This window comes from Armigeres subalbatus, chromosome 1 (assembly GCF_024139115.2).
Source record: "Armigeres subalbatus isolate Guangzhou_Male chromosome 1, GZ_Asu_2, whole genome shotgun sequence".
In the NCBI taxonomy this organism is placed as follows: Eukaryota; Metazoa; Arthropoda; class Insecta; order Diptera; family Culicidae; genus Armigeres; species Armigeres subalbatus.
This window is the reverse complement of record NC_085139.1, coordinates 47,315,738-47,342,783: the sequence shown is the minus strand read 5'-3', so window position 1 is coordinate 47,342,783 and position 27,046 is coordinate 47,315,738. Positions and strand designations below refer to the sequence as shown.

Genomic DNA, 27,046 nt, shown 5'->3' with positions numbered 1-27,046 from the left:
TTTCATTTACTTCGATTGCGGCCAATCGTGAGTTTGCTCTTTTTTTCCATATTCGAGTCTTTTCGTGTGGCATCATCAATGCAAATGGTAGTTGCTTATGTGGAACAAATAACTTAATGATTTCATACAGATAGCGTGGTGGTGTGGCTAGAATAAGCGCATCTCTACGGCTATTTTTGTTTCTATTCTGGGTTCGAATCCCGGCGCGGCCAGACAATTTTGTAATTGTTCTGCGATAATTCTCGTGAAAAGTGAGTGAGAGGTGAAAGTGATGAAATAAAAAAGGATTTTCATCTAATAGGCAAGATTTTCGTTTATCTTCCAAGGCTGATTCTAAAGAAAAGATTGCTTGGTGACATATGATCTTCAACACCAACAACGACAAAAGATTCTCCTTCGGCCCGAAAACGCTTGCTTTGGTCTCACTGAAACGAAAAGTCAAAACCCTGAATTATGAGCGATCGTTGCTGCGTAACAACGAGCAACAGAGTTCCCCAAGCCAAACTTGGTATGGTATCCATGGAATCTACGACTTGAGTTACGCTTGCTCTACTAGAATAAAACTAAAACATCAAAACACATCAGCTGTTCAGCTTTATTCACTCTGCTTTCAAGTTGCTGGGATGGAGGAGAGCAAGTATCAAAGCCTCCCATGCAGTGCATTAGAGCTCCGTTGGCTCCGTACTCATGGGGGGCAACATTTACCTAACATCTGAAAAGATTTTTCTAACAGCGTTTGGTAACAACACTCATTGTTAGGTTACCAAGTGATTTGCTTCGCTCAGTTGACTCTCATTGGTAAGCGATGAAGATCTTTAAGGACAATCGTCACGAAATCCAAATTTAAAATATCAGATCATGATTTTAAATCGATTAAATTCATGTCAACTTGATGCTCTACTGCGGCCTGATCGATGAAACTGTTTAAATCGTTGAAATTTGGCGTTCGTTGTTTCAAAGTTTAAGGACAATCCCCACGAAATCCAAAATAAAAGTACTCGCGTTTTCAAGAGCACACCACTCGATACGGAAGCAACGCACAACTATAATTTTTATGATTTCACGCATGCCACGACGCGTGGGACACTCCTTTTTCACATATTTATTTTTAAATAAATGATAAAATGAAGCAAGCTAGTCAAACTTTGCTAAACAATGTTAATTTAACCTCCGAATCCACACAGAAAATTTGGCGAAGATCGGTGCAACAGATAAAAAGCTTTCCTAAGAAAATGGGGTGTACCTATTAATGTGGGATAGAGAAACATAGAGCACTTTTTGTCTATTGTTCCGGAGGTACATTGAAATAATGACTCGAGTGCTTTTGTACTCCAGATATACGAAATAGCCGATAAATCAAGGTTATTCCTTAGCGTAAAGCATGAGTTCTATTTGAAGGCAGTCGTTCTGAAGCCTCCATGGTGTATAATCTCAATCGTCAATCTAATCTAACTCGTGGTGGAAATAATAGAAGAAAAACTAGTTGCAGGTGATTATTACATTATAACGCTCTCGCTATCAATTATAGATTAAAGAGTTTAAAAAATTCAATATTTACCTAGAAAATTACATTCATGGCACACATGTCGGCTACCTGACTAGATTTGCGTGACCAGCGCCTTCAGTGTTGTGGACAGTAGATGTTGATACAGAACCCCGAGTGTCTATGACGCACGTACCCTCACCAACTATAGATTTCTCGATTAATTTTCCAAATGATCCTAAGTAACAGAAGTAAAATATTTCTATTTAGATTTTGATTTGAATTTTTAGAAGAGTCACATCAACTACCAAAGCGATCTAATATCGAAAGTATGGAAACCTGGGAAGAATTATTGTTTATTGTTAGTTAGATGCTTTAAGAAAGTAATTCAAGAAATCAACGCTCAGTGCGGGTACCCAAGCTCTAAGCCCCTGTCAAAGCTCAAACACCCATATTTATCCATCACACACTGCACCAACTCAGCGGCAATAGACCCTTTGCAATATTGGTCGTTCGAAGCAAACAACAATAAAGAATAAGATCACTCATAAAAACGGCAAATAATTATACGCCTTTCACACTTCGAAACGATTTATGGCCCAGCTACGGAGTACCTTCTAGTGCCGACCGAGCGCGCGGTTCGGATGATAATTTGAGCGCTCTGTCCAGGCCAAGTCGTGATTTGCATACATGTTTGCTGGTGCATCGATCAACAACACAACGCCAATTCGCTTTCTGATCCAATTATCGCGCGCGCTCGACGCCGCCACTGCTGCTGCTGCCGCCGCCTCTAAGAAAATCACCTTCCTAGGCAGAGTGAATTATAAAATGATAATGCCTGTACAAAGCTCGCGTAAACTCCAATTAGTTTGATTAGAGTTCCACGGGCCAGCTCTAGGAGCCGGACTGTTGACTGGCTGCTGCTACCGAGAATCGGCATCCACTGGCTTAGGCCGAGTTTCTGCCCAACACACCACTGACTCACAGGAAGTGCTGATCTACATGTTTGATCTAATTGTGACAGATCGTTTGCCGCTCGTTTGACGTTTTTATTACTTCTTTGTCACTTTGAAGGGTGCTAAGGTGACCGACGATGTTTTATTAATGTACCTATTTCAGAGAAAAAATATTGTGTGTATTAGGTATAACGACGTGTTGTGATTGAGGATATTAATTTAAAATAACCAGTTTTTAACAGAGATCGTCCATAGCTCACTTGCGGTGCGATGCATGGCTGCAAGACAAAGCCACCTTAAGGACAGATAAAGTAAATCACGTTAGTCTCAATTTATGTTTTAGATTTACAAAATATGTAGCTTATATGAGCATCCTCAACGAACTGCTTGACCAGGGTTTACGTTTTATCTCGAATAACAAATTAATTATTAGTAAATTCTTACACACTATCACACACCTACCAGTGAAAAATAAACAAACATCATATACCAATGCTACCAACAGCTTCTAACATCGTAGGCAGTAGCGAAAAACAATTTTCCACTTTCCATACTCGAGGGCAATTTCTAGCCACATCGTTTTGATTGCTTTCCAATTTAATTCCTCCCCATTATCTTCCCCCTACCCTGAACAGGGCCAACCACTGATCAATCGATAACGATGACGATCACGCCAATTGACAGCTTCCTCCTCTATACGGTTAGTGCAGCGGAATTTTGCTGCACATTCTAACTCACGAGTGCTTGAGTAAACATGCGATGCGATGGTGCACCAATCCACACCGGTAGCTACTACTTCACAGGTTGACAGGTCTAGCCTTCCGATGGTTACGAAGCCCGCACCACGTAACGGAAAATCGCTTCAATACAATCATCCACCGCCACCGCACAAGAGAGCAAAATTGAAAAATAAATAAATTAAGGTACACAAAACAAACTTATATCAACGGAACCGGGCTCTTTGTCGGTGTTCCTCGCTGGGACGAGCTTCGAGCTGAACCTGCCAGGCTGAATCACGCAACCCCTTTGATAGTTTTGCGAGTTTATAGTTATGTTTGAAATCAAACTCATTTCGCTGCTGTTTGATAGCTTGCAATAACAAACCGATTATTTGCCTGCCCAGCCTATCCTGAACCTAAAGGGGAGTCAAAGGTAAAACAAACTTCCTGTTCATGGCCCTGCGTTCCAGTACATCGATCTGACCTTCTACACTGTCATCACAAACTGTCGTACAAAAATGCTTTTCAGTTGAGATACGCTGGAATCCATCCTTGAGCACATGTTTACAGGTCATTCCTGTAAAAGTTGCTTCATGTTCCCCGTATTGCCCCATGAACCCTTTATCAACCGTAAAAAGCGCAGCCAAGTCTGCTACAGAACCATACCATCACGGAACCTTCGACGAGTTCGGGTTGACCCACTTGGTGGCGCTGCTCGAGCGTTGCAGCTACTTGACAATGGCACACGGCCATCATGTGCGCTGCCGTTTGTTGCAATTATTTCGATTATAACTTCTTGTTTGTTTATTCCTCCATTCCCGGTCTAATTCGATTGTCTCGCTTGGTTCGTTTGGTTTTCAGTGCAGGTATACTGCCGTCATCCCGGCTTGTTGATTAGTGTCGTCATCGTTAGCCGGTTTGGGTGATGGGAGGTACTTAGCGCAATGTGACGTTCACTTCAATGTGGAACGATTTGTACTAGCCATTTCCCAGGAAAGTTGAGTGATTTTCAGAAAAAAAAAACACTGAGGTGATGGTGCCTTTCTCGTGCATTATAAAAATATTTGTTTGGCCATTACTTTTGAGCCCATAGTCCAATCTGACCAATTCCTAATAGAAAACAATGAGAGAGGATTCTGCGTTGAATGCAGCGGTTAAGGATAAGTGCCTGAAAAATTAGTGACATTTTTGCTTCGTTTTTTTGGGTGGGTGCGCACAGACAACACACTCACACATACACATAGACATCACCTCAATTCGTCGAACTGAGTTGATCAGTAAATAAACTCTTGCGGGCCTTCTATAAAAAGTTTGTTTTTGAAGCGATCATATAGTCCTTACGTATACTTTGTATACGAGAAAGGCAAAAATGCCTGTTTATATGGATATTTGGTAGTGCAGAATACTTCTAAAGATTTTTAAGATAATGAAAAGTCCATCTACTTATGTGCATTTTAAATTATAGATTGATTTTAAAGAATAGTTTAATTTTATATATAGCCTTCGGTACCATACCCAGCCCAAATCATTAGTCATTGGAGGTACATGATAGAGCTGAACCCTTCATTTCAAAGTATTTGGATCCTCTCAATCTTTATGAGGATCGGAAACCCAACCTTAGCGCATAACATCGATCCATAAAACTGACCGAATAAGGGGAAACTTTTCAGAGCGAAGGACTTCCTCGAAAAATTACGTCAGTTAAACGTCAGTTAAATTTTGAAAAAAATCAAATCGCGCCTAAAAAAATCTTCGGAGATGTTAGCGATGTTGGGGAAGGAACGCAGCCATGGGGACTGTGGGAAGCGTGGGGACTTACAGCCTCCGTGGGTGGGGCTTATTTCCGGGTTGGAGTGCCCGGAAAGTCTAAGCTGGATCTAGATCTGGTGGTATAGTCGGTGTCAGGCCATTTGGCCGAATGCCGTTTGGCCGAACGCCATTTGGCCGAATTCCGCCTGGCCGAACGGGTCGTTTGGCCGAATAGTTTAAAAAAATTGACCTCAGTTTACGAGTGGTCCTTCTTCCTACTTCTTTTTTCTTCTTCTTTCTTCATTCTTCCTTCCTCCTAATTCATTTTTCTTTGATCCATCCTCCTTTCTTCCTTCGTCTTTCTTACTCCTACCTTCTATCTTCTTCCTTCTATCTTCTTCCCTCTTCCTTCGTCCTTCGTTTTCTTCCTTCTTTTTTCTTCCTACTTCTCCTTCCTTCTTCCTTCTTTCTTCTTCCTTCTTCATTCTTCTTTTTTCCTTTTTTTTTCTTTCTTCCTTCTTTCTTCTTCGTACTTCCTTTTTCCTTCTTCGTTCTTCCTCATCCCTTCTCCTTCTTTTTTCCTTCTTCTTTCTTCTTTCTACCTTCTCCCTTCTTCTGTCTTTCTTATTACTTCTTCCTTCGTTTATGTTCCTTCTTCCTTCTTTCTTTTTATTTTTTCCTTCTTTCTTCTTCCTTCTTCCTTCTTTATTTTTCTTTCTTCCTTCTTCATTCTTTCTTCTTACTTCTTCCTTCTTTCTTCTTCTTTCTTCCTTGTTCCTTCTTCCTTCTTCCCTCTTCCTTCTTCCTTCTTCCTTCTTTCCTCTTTCTTCTTCCTCCTTCCTCTTCCTTCTTCCTTCCTCCTTCCTCCTTCTTCCTTCCTCCTTCTTCCTTCTTCTTTCCTCTTTCTTCCTTCTTCCTTATTTCTTCTTCCTTCTTTCTTCTTCCTTCTTCCTTCTTCCTTCTTCCTTCTTCCTTCTTCCTTCTTCCTTATTCATTCTTTCTTCTTCCTTGTTCTTTCTTCCTTATTCTTTCTCCCTTCTACTTTCTTCCTTCTTCCTTCTTCCTCCTTCCTTCTTCCTTTTTCCTTCTTCCTTCTTCCTACTTCCCTATTCCTTCTTTTTTCTTCCTTCTTCCTTCTTCCTTCTTCCTTCTTCTTTTTTCCTTCCTCTTTCTTCCATCTTCTTTCGTCCTTCTTCCTTCTTCCTTCTTTCTTCTTCCTTCTTCCTTCTTCCTTCTTTCTTCCTCCTTCTTCCTTCTTCATTCTTTCTTCTTCCTTGTTCCTTCTTCCTTATTCATTCTTTCTTCTTACTTCTTCCTTCTTTCTTCTTCCTTCTTCCTTCTTCCTTCTTCCCTCTTCCTTTTTTTTTTTCTTTTTTCCTTTTTCCTTTCTTCTTCTTTCTTCCTTCTTCCCTATTCCTTCTTCCTTCTTCCCTCTTCCCTCTTCCTTCTTCTTTTTTCCTACTTTCTTCTTCCCTTCTTCCTTCTTCCTTCTTCCTTCTTCCTTCTTCCTTCTTCCTTCTTCCTTCTTCCTTTTTCCTTTTACCTTCAACCTTCTTCCTTCTTCCTTCTTCCTTCTCCCTTTTTCCTTCTTACTTCTTCCTTCTTTCTTCTTCCTTCTTCCTTCTTCCCTCTTCCTTTTTCGTTTTTCCTTCTTCCTTCTTCCTTCTTTCTTCTTTCTTCTTCTTTCTTCCTTCTTCCTTCTTTCTTCTTCCTTCTTCCTTCTTCCTTTTTCCTTCTTCCTTCTTCCTGCTTCCCTATTCCTTCTTCCCTCTTCCTTCTTCTTTTTTCCTTCTTCATTCTTCCTTCTTCCTTCTTCCTTCTTCCTTCTTCCTTTTTCCATCTTCCTTCTTCCTTCTTCCTTTTACTTTCTACCTTCTTCCTTCTTCCTTCTTCCCTCTTCCTTCTTCATTTTTCCTTCTTCCTTCTTCCTTCTTTCTTCCTCCTTCTTCATTCTTCTTTTTTCCTTTTTTTTCTTTCTTCCTTCTTTCTTCTTCGTACTTCCTTTTTCCTTCTTCGTTCTTCCTCATCCCTTCTCCTTCTTTTTTCCTTCTTCTTTCTTCTTTCTTCCTTCTCCCTTCTTCTGTCTTTCTTATTACTTCTTCCTTCGTTTTTGTTCCTTCTTCCTTCTTTCTTTTTACTTTTTCCTTCTTTCTTCTTCCTTCTTCCTTCTTTCTTTTTCTTTCTTCCTTCTTCATTCTTTCTTCTTACTTCTTCCTTCTTTCTTCTTCTTTCTTCCTTCTTCCTTCTTCCTTCTTCCTTCTTCCTTCTTCCTTCTTCCTTCTTCCTTCTTCCTTCTTCCTTCTTCCTTCTTCCTTCTTTCCTCTTTCTTCTTCCTCCTTCCTTCTTTCTTCTTCCTTCCTACTTCCTCCTTCTTCCTTCCTCCTTCTTCCTTCTTCTTTCGTCCTTCTTCCTTCTTTCTTCTTCCTTCTTCCTTCTTCCTTCTTTCTTCCTCCTTCTTCCTTCTTCATTCTTTCTTCTTCCTTGTTCCTTCTTCCTTATTCATTCTTTCTTCTTCCTTGTTCTTTCTTCCTTATTCTTTCTCCCTTCTACTTTCTTCCTTCTTCCTTCTTCCTCCTTCCTTCTTCCTTTTTCCTTCTTCCTTCTTCCTACTTCCCTATTCCTTCTTTTTTCTTCCTTCTTCCTCCTTCCTTCTTCTTTTTTCCTTCCTCTTTCTTCCATCTTCTTTCGTCCTTCTTCCTTCTTCCTTCTTTCTTCTTCCTTCTTCCTTCTTCCTTCTTTCTTCCTCCTTCTTCCTTCTTCATTCTTTCTTCTTCCTTGTTCCTTCTTCCTTATTCATTCTTTCTTCTTACTTCTTCCTTCTTTCTTCTTCCTTCTTCCTTCTTCCTTCTTCCCTCTTCCTTTTTCGTTTTTCCTTCTTCCTTCTTCCTTTTTCCTTCTTCCTTCTTCCTACTTCCCTATTCCTTCTTCCTTCTTCCCTCTTCCCTCTTCCTTCTTCTTTTTTCCTACTTTCTTCTTCCCTTCTTCCTTCTTTCTTCTTCCTTCTTCCTTCTTCCTTCTTCCTTCTTCCTTTTACCTTCTACCTTCTTCCTTCTTCCTTCTTCCTTCTTCCTTCTCCCTTTTTCCTTCTTACTTCTTCCTTCTTTCTTCTTCCTTCTTCCTTCTTCCTTCTTCTCTCTTCCTTTTTCGTTTTTCCTTCTTCTTTCTTCCTTCTTTCTTCTTTCTTCTTCTTTTTTCCTTCTTCCTTCTTTCTTCTTCCTTCTTCCTTCTTCCTTTTTCCTTCTTCCTTCTTCCTACTTCCCTGTTCCTTCTTCCTTCTTCCTTCTTCCCTCTTCCTTCTTCTTTTTTCCTTCTTCATTCTTCCTTCTTCCTTCTTCTTCCTTCTTCCTTCTTCTTTCTTCTTTCTTCCTTCTTCCTTTTACCTTCTACCTTCTTCCTTCTTCCTTCTTCCCTCTTCCTTCTTCGTTTTTCCTTCTTCCTTCTTCCTTCTTTCTTCTTCCTTCTTCCTTCTTCCCTCTTCCTTCTTCGTTTTTCCTTCTTCCTTCTTCCTTCTTCCTTCTTTCTTCTTCCTTCTTTCTTCTTCCTTCTTCCTTCTTCCTTCTTCCTCCTTCCTTCTTCCTTTTTTTTTCTTCTTTCTTCCTTCTTTCTTCTTCCTTCTTGCTTCTCACTACTCACTTCTCACTTCGTAAGGAAACGTATTTCAACTATTCGGCCAAATGAGAATGAGAATGGGCACGTCGTTCCAGGGTGCCATGTATCCCTTGACCTTCCGCAATTGCGTCTTAACGTCAGCCGAGGAAACCGATGTTGTGAAACGCCAGCTGTGGTGGCCGAGTCCAACCAGAATGTCTGCAGTGACGTTACTTGGCATCCCCGGGAATCCAGGCAAAGGTTGTCAATTGCTGTTCGCTAGCGAGGATGGCTTGGTACCATGGGTGTTTCGGGTGGTGGTTACTTTGTAGCGCAGGGATGGCACTGGTGGAATCAGTCAGAGCTAGGACCGGTTTATCGGAGGGAGTAGTAGCGGCAATCAAAAGAGCTGCGGTTTCCGCCGAGAAGACGCTGTGCAGGAAGGCTGTCCGAGACTGTTAGGTTGCTCCCAGTAACGCCTAAGCCGACCCCTTCTTTCGGAAGGGAACCGTCAGTGAATTGATGCTCATGGTGCCTACAATAAGTGTTTATCAACTTGGCAGCCGATCTTCGAAGAGTTTCCGAGTTGTCCCATCTTTTAAAGCGCCTTGAATTGGAGCTGTTTATGTTGGCTGTGAAGGAGTGCCAGATCCTAGCTCCATGCCTGTATACCTTAGCCACCGGGAGGAGACTGACGCCGGCCATCGTGTGCCTGATCCGATCCCCATTTATCAAGGAGAGGGTTCTTGTCGTTTCCGGATGTGGCGGAAGCGTATTCGGCGACTTTTAGGCAAATAGCCACTAGCACACGAACACGTAGTGGAAGGACACCTCAGCGGGTGTGGAAGGAAGAAGTTCGCAATAAATGCGGGGATATTGGTTGAAGGCTGCCTAAAGTATGTTGACAAGCTCACAACGTGCTACACAAGTCACTTCCAGTCCGTACAGCAGTCTGCTGTCAATCAGCGCTTGGCCGATACGATACCGAGTGGCCCTGTTGCACATCCTATGCGGTCTTGATAAAGTTTTAACAAGGTGTAGAGATTTCGGCTATCTCAGTCTGATAACTCTGTTTTACTCTGCCCGACGTTTTGACCATTGAAGTGTGCACAAAAGCTAGGATGTTACCATTGGAACCCCAGTCCACAAGCTGCTTGAGCACTAGTGGGGTCCAAGTGCGGTTAAACGCTTTCAAAATATCCAGGGAAACTAGATCGACGTGTTTTCTTGGTCAAAGACGATTTGGAGTACGTCTCCTAATCCGACAAAGAACGAACTTGCCCCATACCGTTGGTTGAAAGGAGTGTTGGCGAAAACGAAGTCGTCCGAACACTCCAGCTTTTCCCGCAGTCTACGGTTGACCAACCTCTCGACGACCTTTGATACACAGATGGTCAGCGAAATAGGCCGGTAATCAGCGACGTCGCTGGAGGAGATACTGCTTTTAGGTATCGGAATAACGTGGCTGAGGCGCCACTCGTCAGGAAAGTGTGATTGGTTCAGGCTTGATTTACCAGATCGATGAATACTATTTTGGCGGTAGGGGGGAGGTTTTTTAGCATCTATTCCATTCGGATCGCAAGACTTCCCTTTGCTTCTGGCAAGACCGTAGGAAAGCTCGGCGAACGGAAAGGGCTGGATTATTGGGGAACTTAGCAAGTCCGACAAGACTCGAAAGTTCTGCAGCGTCAGAGCCCTGGTGGCGTTGAGCCTTTCAAAACCAGCTGGGTAGCGATTAATGCAAAGTACTCCCCGAGTGCATTGGCCACATCCGGCGGATCGGAAATAGTACGGTCTTGCAAATCGATGTGGATGGGGCTTGCCACTATGCGCATTGACTTTCCCCCATAGCTCGGCAGTGGATTGGGCTGAATTGATGGAGTCGAGGAAGTCTTCCCACTGCTTCTTTTTGGCGTTATGGATGTCCGTTCGGCACTCATAGTGCTTTTGCTTTTAGTTTTCCAATGCACTTACCTTTCTCGGGTACCCAGAGAGAAGCCTCCTGAGCGTTCGGAGGGCTTTCCTTCTGGCTTTAACAGCTCGACGCGTTTCGTCCGACCACCAACGAAGGGCATTGCATCCTGGCCGAGAGCTGGTCTGAACGACCAGACCAGTGGCGTCGAGAACGATCTTGGAGAAGTCGCGAAGTGTAAGCGGGGTAGTGTGCTCCAACGCGTGTCGAATGCTGCTATCAAAGGACTCCCAGTCGGCGGCATCATCACGCCATCGCGACCTCTTAGAAGTGGTAGGAGAAGAGGCGTTAGCAGTGGCGAACTATCGTTTGTCAACAGTTCCAGGTTAGGCAGGTTGTTCCAAAAGCCATTAATACTCTACTGAAGACAAAGTTTGAACTCTAGTGGAAGCGTAGGGGTCGGAAAAGGGGTAGAAGTGTTTCCAAGATACCCGACGTACACGGCGCAGGAAGGGGCGATGATGACGTTGCATAAGTTGAGTTGCACTAATCAGAAGGGAAGAGAGCCCTAGTAACATTTTAGTTTTATGCTGGTCTTATAACACTCTTGAAGAGTAAATTATAGACTTCAAGAGCCTTATAAAACTTAAAATATTATTTGGGAGCGCTTTGGGAGTCGGAGTGGATATCCTCAGAGGTATCCGGAAAGGTAAACTGTTGTAGACAGAGGTGTCATGGGTGGTCGAGCCTGGGTGATCTCTAGACCCGTAGACAGGGCTGATATAAGATCTCTCTCTCTCTCTCTCTCTCTCTCTCTCTCTCTCTCTCTCTCTCTCTCTCTCTCTCTCTCTCTCTCTCTCTCTCTCTCTCTCTCTCTCTCTCTCTCTCTCTCTCTCTCTCTCTCTCTCTCTCTCTCTCTCTCTCTCTCTCTCTCTCTCTCTCTCTCTCTCTCTCTCTCTCTCTCTCTCTCTCTCTCTCTCTCTCTCTCTCTCTCTCTCTCTCTCTCTCTCTCTCTCTCTCTCTCTCTCTCTCTCTCTCTCTCTTTCTTTCTTTCTCTCTCTCTCTCTTTCTCTCTTTTTCTCTCTCTCTCTCTCTCTCTCTCTCTCCTTGAAACATTGTAGAATTGTATATGCCACGATCTTATACAATAACTGTTAGATTTGTTGTTTTTGTGTGTAGGGTAAAGATCATCCAGTGATGAAAAGAAGAATGATTTCACCTTTGAATTCGATTAATGAAGTTTTCCTATTGACAAATTTTCCGTTTTCTTATGATTACAATTTATTTTTCTCCAAATGACCATCCCACCCATTCACAGTAGGCTCCTTAAGATAAAAAATATGCTTCGCAAATTTCGTTGAAATCGACCCATGTGTTCAGAAATTATAATCAATTGCTTTGTTTTGTATAGGATTCCTCTCACCTTTTCCCAATAACCCTCCTTCCCGTCCAAACCTTCTCCTTAAGGTAACGATTATATTCCAAATTTGGCTAAAATTGACTATGCTCACAAAAAATATTATTTATTGGTGCATAAGAAAATTATGTTGAGCTTTTATTGGAATGAATTCACTTGTCATAATACGAGTAATAGAACCATATTTCGACTAGAACAGTAAGGCCGTCTCCAGTGTCTCGTACTTGACTCGACTTGGTAAGTTTTGGAGGGTAAGCGCGGAACAAGCCAGGAAAGCAAGAGAAAAGTAGCGGTGATAAAATACATCCTTGATTCATATCGGCTACAACCCGGATGGGGTCGGACAAGACCCCATTGTGCAGTACTCTACACGAGAAGGGCTCGTTCTGTTCCTCGATTAGCCCGATAATTTTCCCAGGAACCCCCTTGCGTCTCAGAGTGCTCCACATATTCTTGTTATTGAGACGGTCGAAGGCGTTTCGTAGTCAATGAATACCAAGTAAAGATACTCTTGGAACTCGTTGACCTGCTCCAAAATGATACGGAGCGTGACAATACGGTCCACAAAGGATCTTCTGGCACGGAATCCGACCTGCCGCCACCAGAGAGTCGCATCGATCTCCTCCTGAATGCGGGCTAAGATACTACTTGCATTTCACCGTGGCATCGTCCAGTCGGCGTGTGTTGAATAGTCGTTAAAATCTCTCTCCTGCCGACGAATCCGCGTAATGCGTATTTTGCTGATGAGGTGTTATTGTTAGAATAGTTAGTTAATGTATACCAGTTAAGCTATACCTAAGTATTGGGGTAAATATTATTTTATTTTTATATTATTTTTACTTTTCAATTTGGCGATTGGTATTTTTTCCTATCTATTCAAGTAGTTATAGCTATATTATAATATTGGCACTGAACTTAGTTTACTCCTTCTAATCAGTTTCGCTATATCCTGTTAAAACATTGCGTAGTTTTCTTGCACCAGCCAGGTCATCCGCATTACACCTCGCCCTATCGTCTACCTTTCAGACAATAAATCAGTCCTCCTATACTGAGTAGCACGACCTGTATAGTTTGGCCACAGAGAAACAGACATCGCACTCAACATATGTTCCATCGTACACCTTTTTAACGGTTTATTTAACTTTTTGTAGGTGGTCAATCGGCTACCGATGGCGCTTTCATCGATTTTGCTTGTGTTTGACGTTTGCACACTACCGCCATCTGGTTGCCGCTTGGCCACTCACCGGGATTTTAGCATTGGGGGACAGTGTTTTCGTGACGATGATTTTGATTGCATTTTGTTCTAAGTGATACGTCTGTTTCTCTGTGGTTTGGCTATGCGAGAAAAAAGAGTAGAAACGAAAAACACACGATTAAGTTTCCGGTAGTTAAATTATAACAAATATTTACCGCAGAATTTTAACACCGCCATTGGCGGCAACCAAATTGAGCTACTGCTCCACTCGGTCCCAAAACCGGATCCGTCTCGACGGATAAATAACCATAGAGCCAGTCGGTGCACTGCAGAAAGGGGGTTTCCTATATAATAATCGATACATTCTAGCCGTTTGTTCCGTTCGCTCAACTTGTTCAGCACTACTCAGTGAGTGGGGGCACGAATTTAATATATCTTTATTAGCCGTCCGGCTGACGAAAGTTTCAAGATAATCCGCAATGATTGGATGTTGCCTGAGGTCGCTATTTGATTGTCATTTTTTTGACACATTGCAGCTCAATTTGTGAATTGATTGATTATGCAATATACGGATTTCATTGCCTTACGACGTAAATTTGTTGCCGCAAAAGGCCTTGGTCTTTCTGAAATCAGGAAATTGCTTAATTGAGAATGTCAGTATCATTTGAATATACAAAAAAACTGATTTCATTCGTTCCAGATTTCTAGTCGGTATTTCAGTTTATAATAACGTTCACCCGAATTTACTTCTTAATACTTTATATCTATACTTTCTAGCTGCTTCTAGGTATCTTTCTGTCGTTGAATTGTAATGTTGCTGGTGTTTACTGCAATTTTTGCAACCCGAATTTTTAGAAAATATGCAACCCGAATTTTTAGACTGAAACAGGATAGGTTTCTTACCCCATTCCCGGCCTAACATGCGTACGACTGCATTATTTAATTGATATTTATGACAGGAAGCAACTTTTTTTGAAATTTGTAGGCTGTATAATACTGCATTGGGGTTCACTTCTGCTTAAAAAATAGCTATTCGTGCTAAATATCGTTCAAAGAAGCTTTTATTTGATTTAAATTAACGAGGTGCAGCACTCATTTCAGTCATAGCGATTCCCAATCCGGCATACAAAAAAAACAGTTCCCGGCCTAAGCAAAATTTCACTCAATCTCTCAACATTTTACTCTCATTCTCTCTCGGGACGGTAGAAAATGCGATGTAAACAAAAATATGCACGTTCCACGACAACAAGATGCCAGATGGTATTATTCATAATCATTTTTATTTGGTTGCGAAGATATATAAACTCGTCCAAATTTCTTCCAAATACTTTAAAACAATATTTATTTCACCTTTTAAAATCGAGAGAACTATAAATAACATGATAGCGTCAACATATTAGACAATTTTCCTATTAACGATGAAGTATCATTTTTATAATCCTGGCCTTTTGGCAGCACGGTGCGGCTAGAAGTTATTGGGCCGAGGTGAATTTTTGTTCGGTTTGTGAATACATTTTAAAATGTATTCTAGTATGTTTAAATAAGTTCTAGTGAAACGAACAAATAAGAATAATTGAAGTGCGGGTGTTTAGAATTATGGTGTGGTGATTAACAGCTTCATGCAATGGTTGTATCAAGCACTGTGACGATTTTCAGGTAGGTGTTTATTCGATAATACCGTTTTGTAAAAGTGGAAAGAATCACTCCGGCTCAGTGGTGTGGCATCGGAGAGTGAAATTTTGAATTCTACATTTTTATTTTCTACAATTGAATCAATTAGGAGTAAAACAAGTGATAGAAAAATATTGAGTATTGTGAAAAATAAATGGGAGACTTTTTAAAAATTATCAACCATAAACCTACGACTTCCAAACAGTTTAAATCATTAGTTTTCTGTGCAGTGAGCCGGGAACCGGGTCCATAGGCCCAAGTAGTGATTTACCCTACGAACCCAGTTACTCTCAATATGGTTTTGCTTTGCAGTAGTGAATCTAATCGCTAGGCTAAAAGGGAAGATTGAACTGGCCTTTTAACTGTAGTTATACCAGTAATGGCACGCGGCAATACACTTTTTCCTGACGAAACGAATCGAACGAAATTGAAAGTTTCCTTGTTGGCGGGAAACGAAACATAGATTTATTTCCGTGTTTTCGAAACGATAAGTAACGAACACTAATAATTTTAAATATCAGTGCGCTCGATACACACAACTGGATTCGGACTAAATTTTCACTTTCTGATTTTACTCACCCGCACAATGCAGATCAAAATTTCGGTGATCAGCCGATCGTTTTGCTTTCCGCACAAAGCAGAAAGGATAACCGGCCGATCGCTCTGCTCACTGGAGAAACACGACACGAGAACTTCAAATTGAGAAATTAATCCTTATCCCTTCTTCTTTTTTATTTTTCTTCGTTCTGCCTTCATGCTTTGTCCTTGTTCCTTCTTCGTTCTTCCCTCTTCCTCATTCCTTCTTCCTTTTGACTTACGTCTTTATATACTATACTGGTTATCACTTATTTTTTTGGAAATCGAGAGCATAATGCTGAAAGGGAAGATTTCGAACGGTACTAGCGCCATCTTTCGATGATTTTTAAATATTTATATATCAATCGACTTCGACAACATCCAGCAATTTGCCAATTTCATTAAAACATAAGATTATTAACGATAAGTTATCAAAGATTTCAAATCTTGTCAAAGCCAGTCAAAATTGTAGATGTAACCGTGCTAACCGGACATCTGACTGATGGACATACTTAAAATTTTCCACCGATCTCGACTGTGCAAATCTCGGTTAAAGTTCGTTAATGGAGATATTATTACGGCGGCTCCTTTGAGTGCCGCAGTAAACAAACTGCTTTTTCATCTGAGATATCAGCAGAAAGTCACGAACCGAGCGCTCAGCTGTGCGGAAAACATCAAAAAATGCCGAGCTCAACTAAGTGTATAAGTCACGGGCCTTCGGGTCCACCGTAAGATATCATTAGGAATGTATGACCATCTGGGTTAAGGGAACGTCCACAAATTACGTAACGCTTAGAGGGGGGAGGGGGGTTGAGTGAAGTGTGACGACTCATACAAAATTTTCAGAAGCTTCATACAAAAAGTGTGACATAGGGGGGAGGGGGGTTGAAAAAGTCCAATTTTTGCGTTACGTAATTAATGGATGTTCCCTAATATCCCTAAAAAACGAACAGTGGGTAACACCTACGACATAATCGCGAAGTGGACGTAGGACTATGGATAAAAAATCGACGATAATAGCCCAAACATTATTATTACAATTTTCGTGTCAAATTTAGAAAAGCTATTGACGTTTGAAATCCTTCATCACAGCGTAATGCGGTTGATTTAGAAATTTCGAAATGGCACCCGGTATAGCAAAGAGAGACTTAAGTCCTACGTCAAAAAGAAAATCTCAAAAAAAAAGCTATCAATCGATTTTTTATCAGATGTTGACACAATCTACCCACTTCTACGCCAAGGGACCAAAGTTTCAAACTGAAAATTAGGATCCAATATCTGTAGGACACAAAAACATACATATTGAATTACAAGAAAAAAAAATTTCACTGGAAAATGATTTGGGAACATTGTTTAATAGCCAATTAGAGTAGCAGACTTTTAGAATGAAAAAAAAAGTCTCCCTAATCAAATTTTTACAAGCACCTATTTGGATGTAAATGTATTGGTGAATACGTAATTAAATGAAGTTTTTAATGACCTTTTTGAATACACATTGTATTGGTTCGAAAATTTTAATTTTCCTGAGATATTTGTACTTTTAAAACAGTGACATTGGAATGGTGTCGCGTTACGAAAATAGTCGTAAAATTGATACTATACAAAAAGTACAAACATTGATAAAGTAATATTACACACTTAGAAAAATACGTGTAATTTTAAGTTCGATTGCATGCACATAAAAGGAGCGGAGCATATGACATATATTTAAGTCTGTTCATAAAATGACATGACAATAAGAACAAACAAAAAATACACGTCATGACGTAAAAGTCAACTTTTGAAATTGTTAAATATCTTGGCTGTGCATATGCACATCATATGTTTCGAAATGGACAAATTGATATGAAATTGGCGAAAAAGAATCCACGTGTCTTGGAGGGACTCGAACCCTCAACCTCCTTCTCTCTAGATAGGCGTGATAACCCCTACACAACAAGACCACTTAAAGGTCACGTTTGCGGAAAAGCCATCAGAATCCGAGTACCAACCTCCACCGCGGTTAGCTCTCTTTTTTGCAAATTGAATATCTTTCGGATGCTTGATTTGCCCAATCTCCACATGTGCTTTACTGTTGTATATCCACAACCAAGCGAGTGCACATTGTTTATTAAACGAGAGGATCGCACTCCATGTTGTGTACGCCTATCTAGAGAGTAGGAGGTTGAGGGTTCGAGTCCCTCCAAGACACGTGGATTCTTTTTCGCAAATTTCATATCAATTTGTCCATTTCGAAACATATGCTGTGCATATGCACAGCCAAGATATTTAACAAAAAAAATGGTTTTCGTACGGCCGAGTTGCCGAATAATATGCAATTAATTGCAGCTTTTGAAGCTATTCAGCTTTTACATCACAACGTTTAAATTGTATTGAGTTCTATTTGTATGAGCATGATTTTGCTTACTCGAAAAGTTTACCCACCTACCTGGACCAGATCATGCAATAATATTTATGCGCATATCCATTTCCTTTCTTCGACAACAGCGACGGAGCAATGGCATGAAGGGAATTCGCAGCTTATCGGCTGCCTTCGCACACTGCGGGAAATCTCCCAAACACGAACATTTTCTTCTTTTTTAATCCCTTTATCAAGAGATCCAAATTAGTTCATTTAATGCACTGCAGTATAGAAAACGAGTATCATACTTCTTAAATCAAATGCACTCGTCACATCGCCAGAAGAAATTGCACTATCACAGATAAAATATACTATCACCTGCCGTAAACAAATCAGCCATCACCCGGTATTTTTTCCACCGTACTTCGGCTTGCTGGTGATATACTGCAAGCTATATGCAATCTTTCATTTTAATCACGAAATAAGTAGCACTATTCATTCTAAATCTCAATCATTGTAAAACAAATTAATTGATGTTGAGAGTACATCAAAGAATACGTAAATTCAAATATAATTTGTGTTTATGTCTCAATATATTCAAGCACAACAGAGATTCAGTCACATGTAAATTTCACATTTTTTTAGTGTGTACAGATTCTCTTAGTACTCGTCAAGAGCTTTCTTTTCGTGTAGATCCAGATCCAAAATCGGAGCATTTCTCATAAAATTACACTAGGGGCAAAAATATGGTGTCGCGTTACGCGAATTACGTGCTTCTGAAATAAGGGATGAAAAGTTTCGGTTTATTGATACAATATCACAATGGCTTAGAAATTGAGAAAAAGTTTCTTTTACGTAAATTAGGGCTTGTTGCGTAACAAAATTGAGGGTGTAACGAGGATAGATTATTTGGTAGCTCCATACTACAAACAATGGCGGGAACCCATTGAACCAAAATGTTACGAAGTGGTGGAAAATTACAAATGTTTAGAGTTGCGTAGTACTCATTAGGGTCGTCCTTTAATAAGTCACGTGAAACTTGAGTTATTTTTTTTATTCGGATGGATTGTAAGGCTTTTTCAAATCCATCTGATATTGAGTCACCATGCACTCATTTGAGTAAACGTAGCGAACAGTTTGCTATCAGACACGGTTTCCTTCTACCATGTCACGGACCGTCAAAATTGTTTGTGGTGGATGTGATTTAGATTGTAAACAAAATTAGAACAGTAATTTGAATTTCTTATCGTTCTCTTATATTTGGTACAGTTTTGATAAATAATAAGTATATTTTGTTTTAAGTGTAGTCGATCAAACAGTTTCATCGAATGTTGTGAAAAATGACAGCTCGAACCGTTTGTTCGTTTTGCCGAAAGCTTCTACGAAAACGAAGGAGGCCGACGAGAGCGTGCGAGAAAGCTTTCATCGTTCTTCTTGCGACAGATCTTGGCGACGATAGACGCACGTGTGCTGAGTGGTTTCCACTCAGCATAGTTTTTAGTTCGGCCGATTCAATTCGTTTTTTCGGCTGGTTTCAAATTTTAGTTTGGTTACCACATGGCGCAGTTGGTAAGTATGAATTAAAGTTACAGAAAACTGAAATTCTTATTTCGGAGCAACAGGTCTCCGTGATGTGTTTTTTTTTAAATTTATTATAGAGCGACATGACTCTAGAAATAATACCGGAGCGACAGGTCTCCGATGGTTAGTGCCAGAGCGACAGGTCTCTGAGGCAGTATTTTGTTCGATGATGTTTTTTGGTTTATGCCGGAGCGACAGGTCTCTGAGGATGAATTTCGGAGCGGCGGTTTTCTGAAAAAAATTTAGTTGTTCGATTTGAGCGACAGGTCTCTGAGGCAACATTTTTGTTCGATGGGAGCGATGGCTCTTCATGATGTTTTTTGGTTTATGCCGGAGCGACAGGTCTCTGAGGATGAATTTCGGAGCGGCAGGTCTCTGAAGAAATTTAGTTGTTCGATTGGAGCGACAGGTTTCAATTTCCGTTTACGGATGGTTAGAATTCATTGTTGAAGCGACAGTTTTCCGGGGAATAATACCGAGTGAAGTTATAGGCAAATCAATGAACTTTCTTATACGTACATACATCGAGGCGACAGATTTGCAGGGTTGTTTTCAAAGCGCCAGGTATCTGATGTTTGAATATGTTTGAGCTCATATATTGGATTGGATTGATTTTGAATTGGATTGGATTCGTATTCAGATTGGATTGGATTTGGATTGGTTTTAGAACTGAATATGGATTTGATTGGATTTGTATTGTATTTGGATTTAGATTAAATATGAATTAGATTTGGACTGAATTTGGAGTCGTATTGGATTTGGATAGATTTCAGATATGGTTTGGATTGGATTCGGATTGGTTTTTGAAATAAATTTGGACTGAATTTGGATTCGTATTCGATTTGGATTGGATTCGTATTTAATTTGGATTGAATTCGGATTGGGTTTTCAAATGAATTTGGATTGATTTTGAATTGGATCTGGATTGTTTTTTGGACTGGATTGGATTTGAAATGAGCTACATTTGGATTTGTTTTTGGAATATCTTTAGATTGGATTTGCAGTGGATTTTAATTGAATTTTGGACTGGATTCAGATTGTAAATTGATTGTAAACGGACTCTAGGAATTCATTGTTGAAGTGATAGTTTTTCGGCGAATAATACCGAGTGAAGCTATATGCAAATCAATGAACTTTTTTATGTGTACATATATAGAGGCGACAGATTTGCAGGGCTGTTTTCAAAGCGCCAGGTATCTGATGTTTGATTATGTTTGAGCTCCTATATTGGATTGGATTGATTTTGAGTTGAATTTGGAATTTGGAATTCAGTTTAGATTGGTTTTAGAACTGAATTTGGATTTGATAGGATTTGTATTTGAAATGGATTTGTATTGTATTTGGATTTAGATTAAATATAGATTAGATTTGCATTGGATTTGGACTGAATTTGGAGTCGTATTGGATTTGGATTGGATTCGGATATGATTTGGATTGAATTCGGATTGGTTTTACGAATGAATTTGGATTGATTTTGAGTTGGATTTGGATTGGTTTTCGGACTGGATTGGATTTGAAATTAATTACATTTGGATTTGTTTTTGGAAGATATTTGAGTTGGATTGATTTGCAGTGGATTTGAATTGAGTTGTATTTGGCAATGGGCTAAATTTGGATGTGTTTTTGGAATATATTTGGATTAGATTGAATGTGGATTGGATTTGATTTGGTTCAATCATGAAAGTTAAACTTTGTGTTTCAACATTTGCATGAGAGTACAGAAGAAAGCGAATGTGGTGGATGTGATTTAGATTGTAAAAACCCTGATTAATCCACCTAGCGGTGATGATGCCTTTCTCGCTCGTTCAAATGGGTTGACAAACATATTAGAAAAGTCTAATATAACACTAAATAGATCTTACTTTTCAAATTTGTTTATGGCAGCCCTTACTTTGTACCGTTAAATGCACAAAAACGATCCATAAATAACATCAGAATGTTCCATAAAACGCTACCTCAAATCCAAAAAATAGCTCAGGCTTATCCATAAAGAATAATTTTAAGATCCATAACTAAGCATAACTAAGCTAGAAAAATATATCAAATAATTGTAAAATAAGTATGTACCTTTAAACATGATCAAGAAAAACAATATCATTCCTGCTATTTTCCCATGAACGTATGACAAATGATCCATAAATGTTTGTAAAATTATTCATAGAAAACTACACATAATAATAAAAATACAATTTTGCGCAATTTTATCGTGATTATGATCCATAACTTCGGTGATATGATCCATAATTTTGGTCAATTGACAAACTTTTTCTGTTTTGAAGTCAGAATCCAGCTTAGGCTTCTGGCACCTTCTGAAATAGTATGATTCTTCATCATATAGATAAGAATTCATTTTTTGCTGATGAGCAGTTCCGTTTTTGTCAATGCCATTTAACCACTTTTCAATTAAGATTTACGATTTTGATCCGACTTAATAAAGTCTTAGAAGAATTCTACTAGGGTTGCTTTTCTTCATATAGAGAGCATTTCGGCATTTCTCAGCTTCTCCCACATAATCCGAGTGCTATTTGAAATCTTCAAACAGATATGTTGTCGCTATGAATGGGTTTCCAATTAATTGGTCTCGTGAAGTCCAAGATTTAGGATTCATGTATAGCATGAATTAATTAACTATCGAAAACACAGAAGGTATGCAAACGAAAAGGTACGATTATAGTTAGTTAAAATTTATAGAACATCAAAACCATTTACTAAAATAAATTGTTTTATTTTCAAACTAATTGTTAGCCCAGCCATGTTTTACATATACTGTGCCAATATGAATTATTTGCTGCAACGCCAGGAAGAATGCATTACAGTGAATTCAAATCAAATGTTGAAATTGATTCTGAAGTTGCTTCCATGCACACCAAAACATTATGAATATTAGGTGACATATCTGACATCTGACATTATGACACAAAAGCACATGACGTAAACTCAATCGTATATGTTTTTCAACGTCAGATGATTTAAATATGCCACGGAACCTAAACACAGCAGCCGGTGCGTTGCCGCACGAATGCACAAGCAGCAGATGATCAGTGCAAATTGCGTATAACCTGTTATACTTCGATCACCAATTTTCCAAGAAGTAAAGATAGCTGAGGGGTAACATTCTAGGCTCTCACTCAGAGACTCTTGTGAGCAACGCTCGTTCGGCTCTATTCTTTTTTTTTTTAAAACATATTTTCTAGTATAATACCAATGAACTTTAAACAATTTTTATTTTCTATAACTCAATACCAAATTTTTAAAACGAATTCTCTGCGTTTGTAAACAAAGATTAGAACATCAATTAGTCAAATCTAAGAGGCGAGAGCACTCGCACGCAATCCAACACCACCAACAGACAGCCGAAGTCTACACCTTTATATCAGGCTACATATCTACACATGTTGTTTAATCGAAATAATTAGACTTTCGTGTTGCCAATCTAAAAGTGGCAGTGCGAGTTGGCTCTTGTTTCGGACGGCGGGACGATCGCGCGATTTGCCGAAATTTTGTGTTTTGCATTGCGCGGCCGGTAATAAAGTTAACCAGTTCAGTGCGTGTTGGCTCTTGTTTCGGACGGCAGAACAATCGCGCGATTTGCCGAAATTTTGTGTTTTGCATTGCGCGGCCGGTAATAAAGTTAATTAGTGCAGTGCGTGTTGGCTCTTGTTTCGGACGGCGGAACGATCGCGCGGTTTGCCGAAATTTTGTGTTTTGCATTGCGCGGCCGGTAATAAAGTTAATTAGTGCAGTGCGAGTTGGCTCTTGTTTCGGACGGCGGAACGATCGCGCGATTTGCCGAAATTTTGAGTTTTGCATTGCGCGGCCGGTAATAAAGTTAATTAGTGCAGTGCGAGTTGGCTCTTGTTTCGGACGGCGGAACGATCGCGCGGTTTGCCGAAATTTTGTGTTTTGCATTGCGCGACCGGTAATAAAGTTAATTAGTTCAGTGCGAGTTGGCTCTTGTTTCGGACGGCAGAACGATCACGCGATTTGCCGAAATTTTGTGTTTTGCATTGCGCGGTCGGTAATAAAGTTAATTAGTGCAGTGCGAGTTGGCTCTTGTTTCGGACGGCGGAACGATCGCGCGATTTGCCGAAATTTTGTGTTTTGTTTTGTTTTTCCTTAGGACGGTTCGTAAGTAAATTGATGAATATATTTTATTATTTTTACAGCATATACTGTTATTGACAAACGCTCTATATTGTCGAATAGAGCTCCCTATTATTCACCTTTCCCACTAACACAAATTTTCCTTCCTGAGACATCTATGAAGGTAGTATGGGTTCCCTGCATCTTCACTAGTAGATGTTGAACTAACATTCCTTCCTTCCTTCCGTGATTGTAAGGACGTGGCCAGGTATACAACTGCTACTGTATAGGAAAAGGTACTAATCCCAAGTACCAATTTGCGACAATATACAGTAGATTGCTCAATTGAGCATTGTATAGCCACCCACGATTTGTACAATCACATATGCTATGCTATGCTATGCTTTCGTGTTGCCAATCTAAAAGTAAATTAAATTTCGAACCTGAAAAATCCAACTATTTTCGGTTAAAATGTGTTTTAACATTTTAACAACCATTTTAAAATTGACGTCCTATATCCCTTGCCGGGTGAAATAAAAAGGCATCATCCGGCCCCCATTTTGTTTACTCGCTTTCGTCAGGGCCATGCGGTGTGTTGGTGATGCTTCCTTCTGCGATATTCATCCGACGGCAAGCGAATGAAGCGAATGCAGTGCCGTTCGCTCCCGCCGAAATGTGCTTGCATAGCGTCCTCACGCACATCAGCTGCGCTCCCATACGCTGATTGAACGCCGCTGATCGAACTCGTATGTAGGGTATGCGAGCGCATGATAGCAAAATAATAGAAAAAATGGGCCTGATTACGTTTAGTAAAGAGAAACGTTATTAATTATTGAACACATTTCTTTTCGTTAAAGGTTACCCAAATAAACACTTATAAGGCGATCATGGCCTCAGTGGAGACAATGGGGTCTTAATAATATTGTTCATCATTGCATTACTTAACGTTTGCTTTACTTGAAGCGACACGTTGTAATTGTGCCATTATGAATATTAATTGAAAACAATAATTTCTCCAACAAATTGGCTTTCCTACCTATATACTGCCGCCGCAAGCGTAACTGTTCCATATTTTCTTCCATGCAAAATCAATATTGGACGATTATGCTTGCAACGGCAGTATAGTGGAGCTCATTTTACCTCCAAGAAATTTAGATTAATTATTAAGACGAAATGAATCCAATTTCATTTCTAGCAAATTCAAAGTTTGTCTATTTTTTTTTTTTTTTTTTTTTTTTTTGTTTCTTTATTAAGGAGACTTTCAGCCCGAGGCTGGCTCGTCTCCGGAATTTGTCTATTTGTTAATGCATTAAAACTATCAATTTCGAATTATCAAATATATATTTTCTTTCATTGATTCAATAATACTTCCAATATTGGCACCGTTACCCTAGCAGAGTGAACTCTGTGGCTTTGAAAAGAAATGCACACATACTAATTTGATAAATACTGTACGACTTCGGTTTACTCATACCATGTGAGTTCCGATAGTTTTGTGGTATGGCAAGCGCCTTCCACCCCAGAGGTCAGAAGTTCGAATCTAGGTGTATTCAGTTGAGAGAACATTTTGCTATTTTTTTATTCGCAATACCTTTTTGGCAAAAACTCCAGATTGCGATGAGCTATTGATCTAATTTTCAATAGCAAACAATGGGACTGAATTCCGCGTCGTCTGCAACTTGTTGCGAGCAAATCGGACAATGGGAAGTTCAAAAAAGTGTGTCTACAAAATTTGTACACATACACACATACACACACACACATACATACATACACACATACAGACATCACCTCAATTCGTCGAGCTGAGTCGATCGGTATATAAAAATCGGCCCTCCGGGCCTCCTATCAAAATTTTGTTTTTGAAGCAATATTATAGCCTTTACGTACACTTAGTGTACGAGAAAGGCAAAAAAATTAGAACAGTAATTTGAATTTCTTATCGTTCTCTTATATTTGGTACAGTTTTGATAAATAATAAGTATATATTGTTTTAAGTGTAGTCGATCAAACAGTTTCATCGAATGTTGTGAAAAATGACAGCTTGAGCCGTTTGTTCGTTTTGCCGAAAGCTTCTACGAAAACGAAGGAGGCCGACGAGAGCGTGCGAGAAAGCTTTCATCGTTCTTCTTGCGACAGATCTTGGCGACGATAGACGCACGTGTGCTGAGTGGTTTCCACTCAGCATAGTTTTTAGTTCGGCCGATTCAATTCGTTGTTTCGGCTGGTTTCAAATTTTAGTTTGGTTACCACAATTTGCATTACATTTTTTTCAATCGTTCGTTTATTTGAAAGGCTCGTTTGATGTGAAGCGTTACGGAGCCGCAATCATGTTTTTTTTAATCTTTATTAACGTGATTTTTTAAATTATAAAGTTCATCACGGAATCCGCAATCATGTTTATTAATACAAGTTATATCTTAATTCTTAAACATATTTTGAGCTTCAAGGAGCCGAAAGACTTGTGTTTTTATTCTGTATTTTATTTGATGATTTTCACTATTTTTTGGTTAATTTTTCTTTTATTCGCACTCACTAGCTCGGTAATTTCGGTTTTTTTTTCTTTAACCGAGATCGTCACAGTCGAGTGCTCGGACCGTAAATTTTTGCTGATATCTCAGCTGAAAATTTGTTTGTTTATTCCAGCACTCAAAGAAGCTGCCGTAAACATATGTCAATTTAGTCAATATTTCAGCTTAGGAATTTAACAGAGATTTGCGCAGTAAATATCCTTGCTATTACCTACATATCTCATCTCAACTCATCTCATCTTCTCACCACTCACTTCTTATTTCTTACTTTTCATTAGCTCATTTTTCGCTTTCTACTGCTTATCTCTCACTGCTCAGTATGCGCTAAATTTAAACATCTCATTTCTCACTTCTTAGTTCTCACTTCTTACTTTTTTCTTTTCACTTCCCACTTCACTTCACTGGATAACGAAGTAAATTTAAACTATTTGGCCAAACGGCATTTAACCAAATGACCCTGAACCTATCGAAAGAAGTCAAGCGAAAGAGCTACCGAAAAAATGCGTTTGTGACCTAACATCTTTTAAAATTATTAATCGAAGCGAATGTTCCAATCAGCGGCACTTTACTTGTGGTTAATAACATTTATTATATATGTAGTTCTAAGCCACAACTTATCCCAATTTCCACCACAAGTCCGGAATCCCGATATTCATGGTCAATTTCATGAATATAAAGAGTTTGCACTACACTTTTGAGCGAATGTTGCTATTACAATTTAACATAAACTATTAAGTATGAAGTTGCAACAAAAAATAAGATATATCCGCTTTACCTTTTTGCCTTTCTCGTATACAAAGTATACGTAAAGGCAATATGTTCGCTCCAAAAACGAACTTTTTATAGGAGGCCCGGAGACCCATAGTGTTATATACCGATCGACTCAGCTCGACGAATTGGAGTGATGTCTGTGTGTGTGTATGTGTGTGTGTATGTGTGTGTGTATGTGTGTGTGTGCGCAAAAAGTCTAGCTCACTTTTTGGGCACTTATCCTCAACCGATTTGCTCGCAATAAGTTGCATTCGACGCAGATTCCTGTCCCATTGTTTCCTATTGAAAACTGACCCGATTGGACTATGGGCTTAGAAGTTATGGCCAAAATACTTTTTTTCATAAAAAAGCACATTAAAAAGTCTAGCTCACTTTTTGGGCACTTATTTTCCACCGATTTGCTTGCAACAAGTTGCAATCGACGCAAAAACCTGTCTCATTATTTCCTATTGAAAACTGACCTGATCGGACTA

At 39.6% G+C, this 27,046-nt stretch overlaps 1 pseudogene; it reads right to left on the bottom strand.

Moving 5' to 3' along the window:
• Window positions 1-6,949: 6,949 nt before the first annotated feature.
• Window positions 6,950-11,439, bottom strand: LOC134208346 (trichohyalin-like; annotated as a pseudogene).
• Between the last annotated feature and the right edge of the window lie 15,607 nt (window positions 11,440-27,046).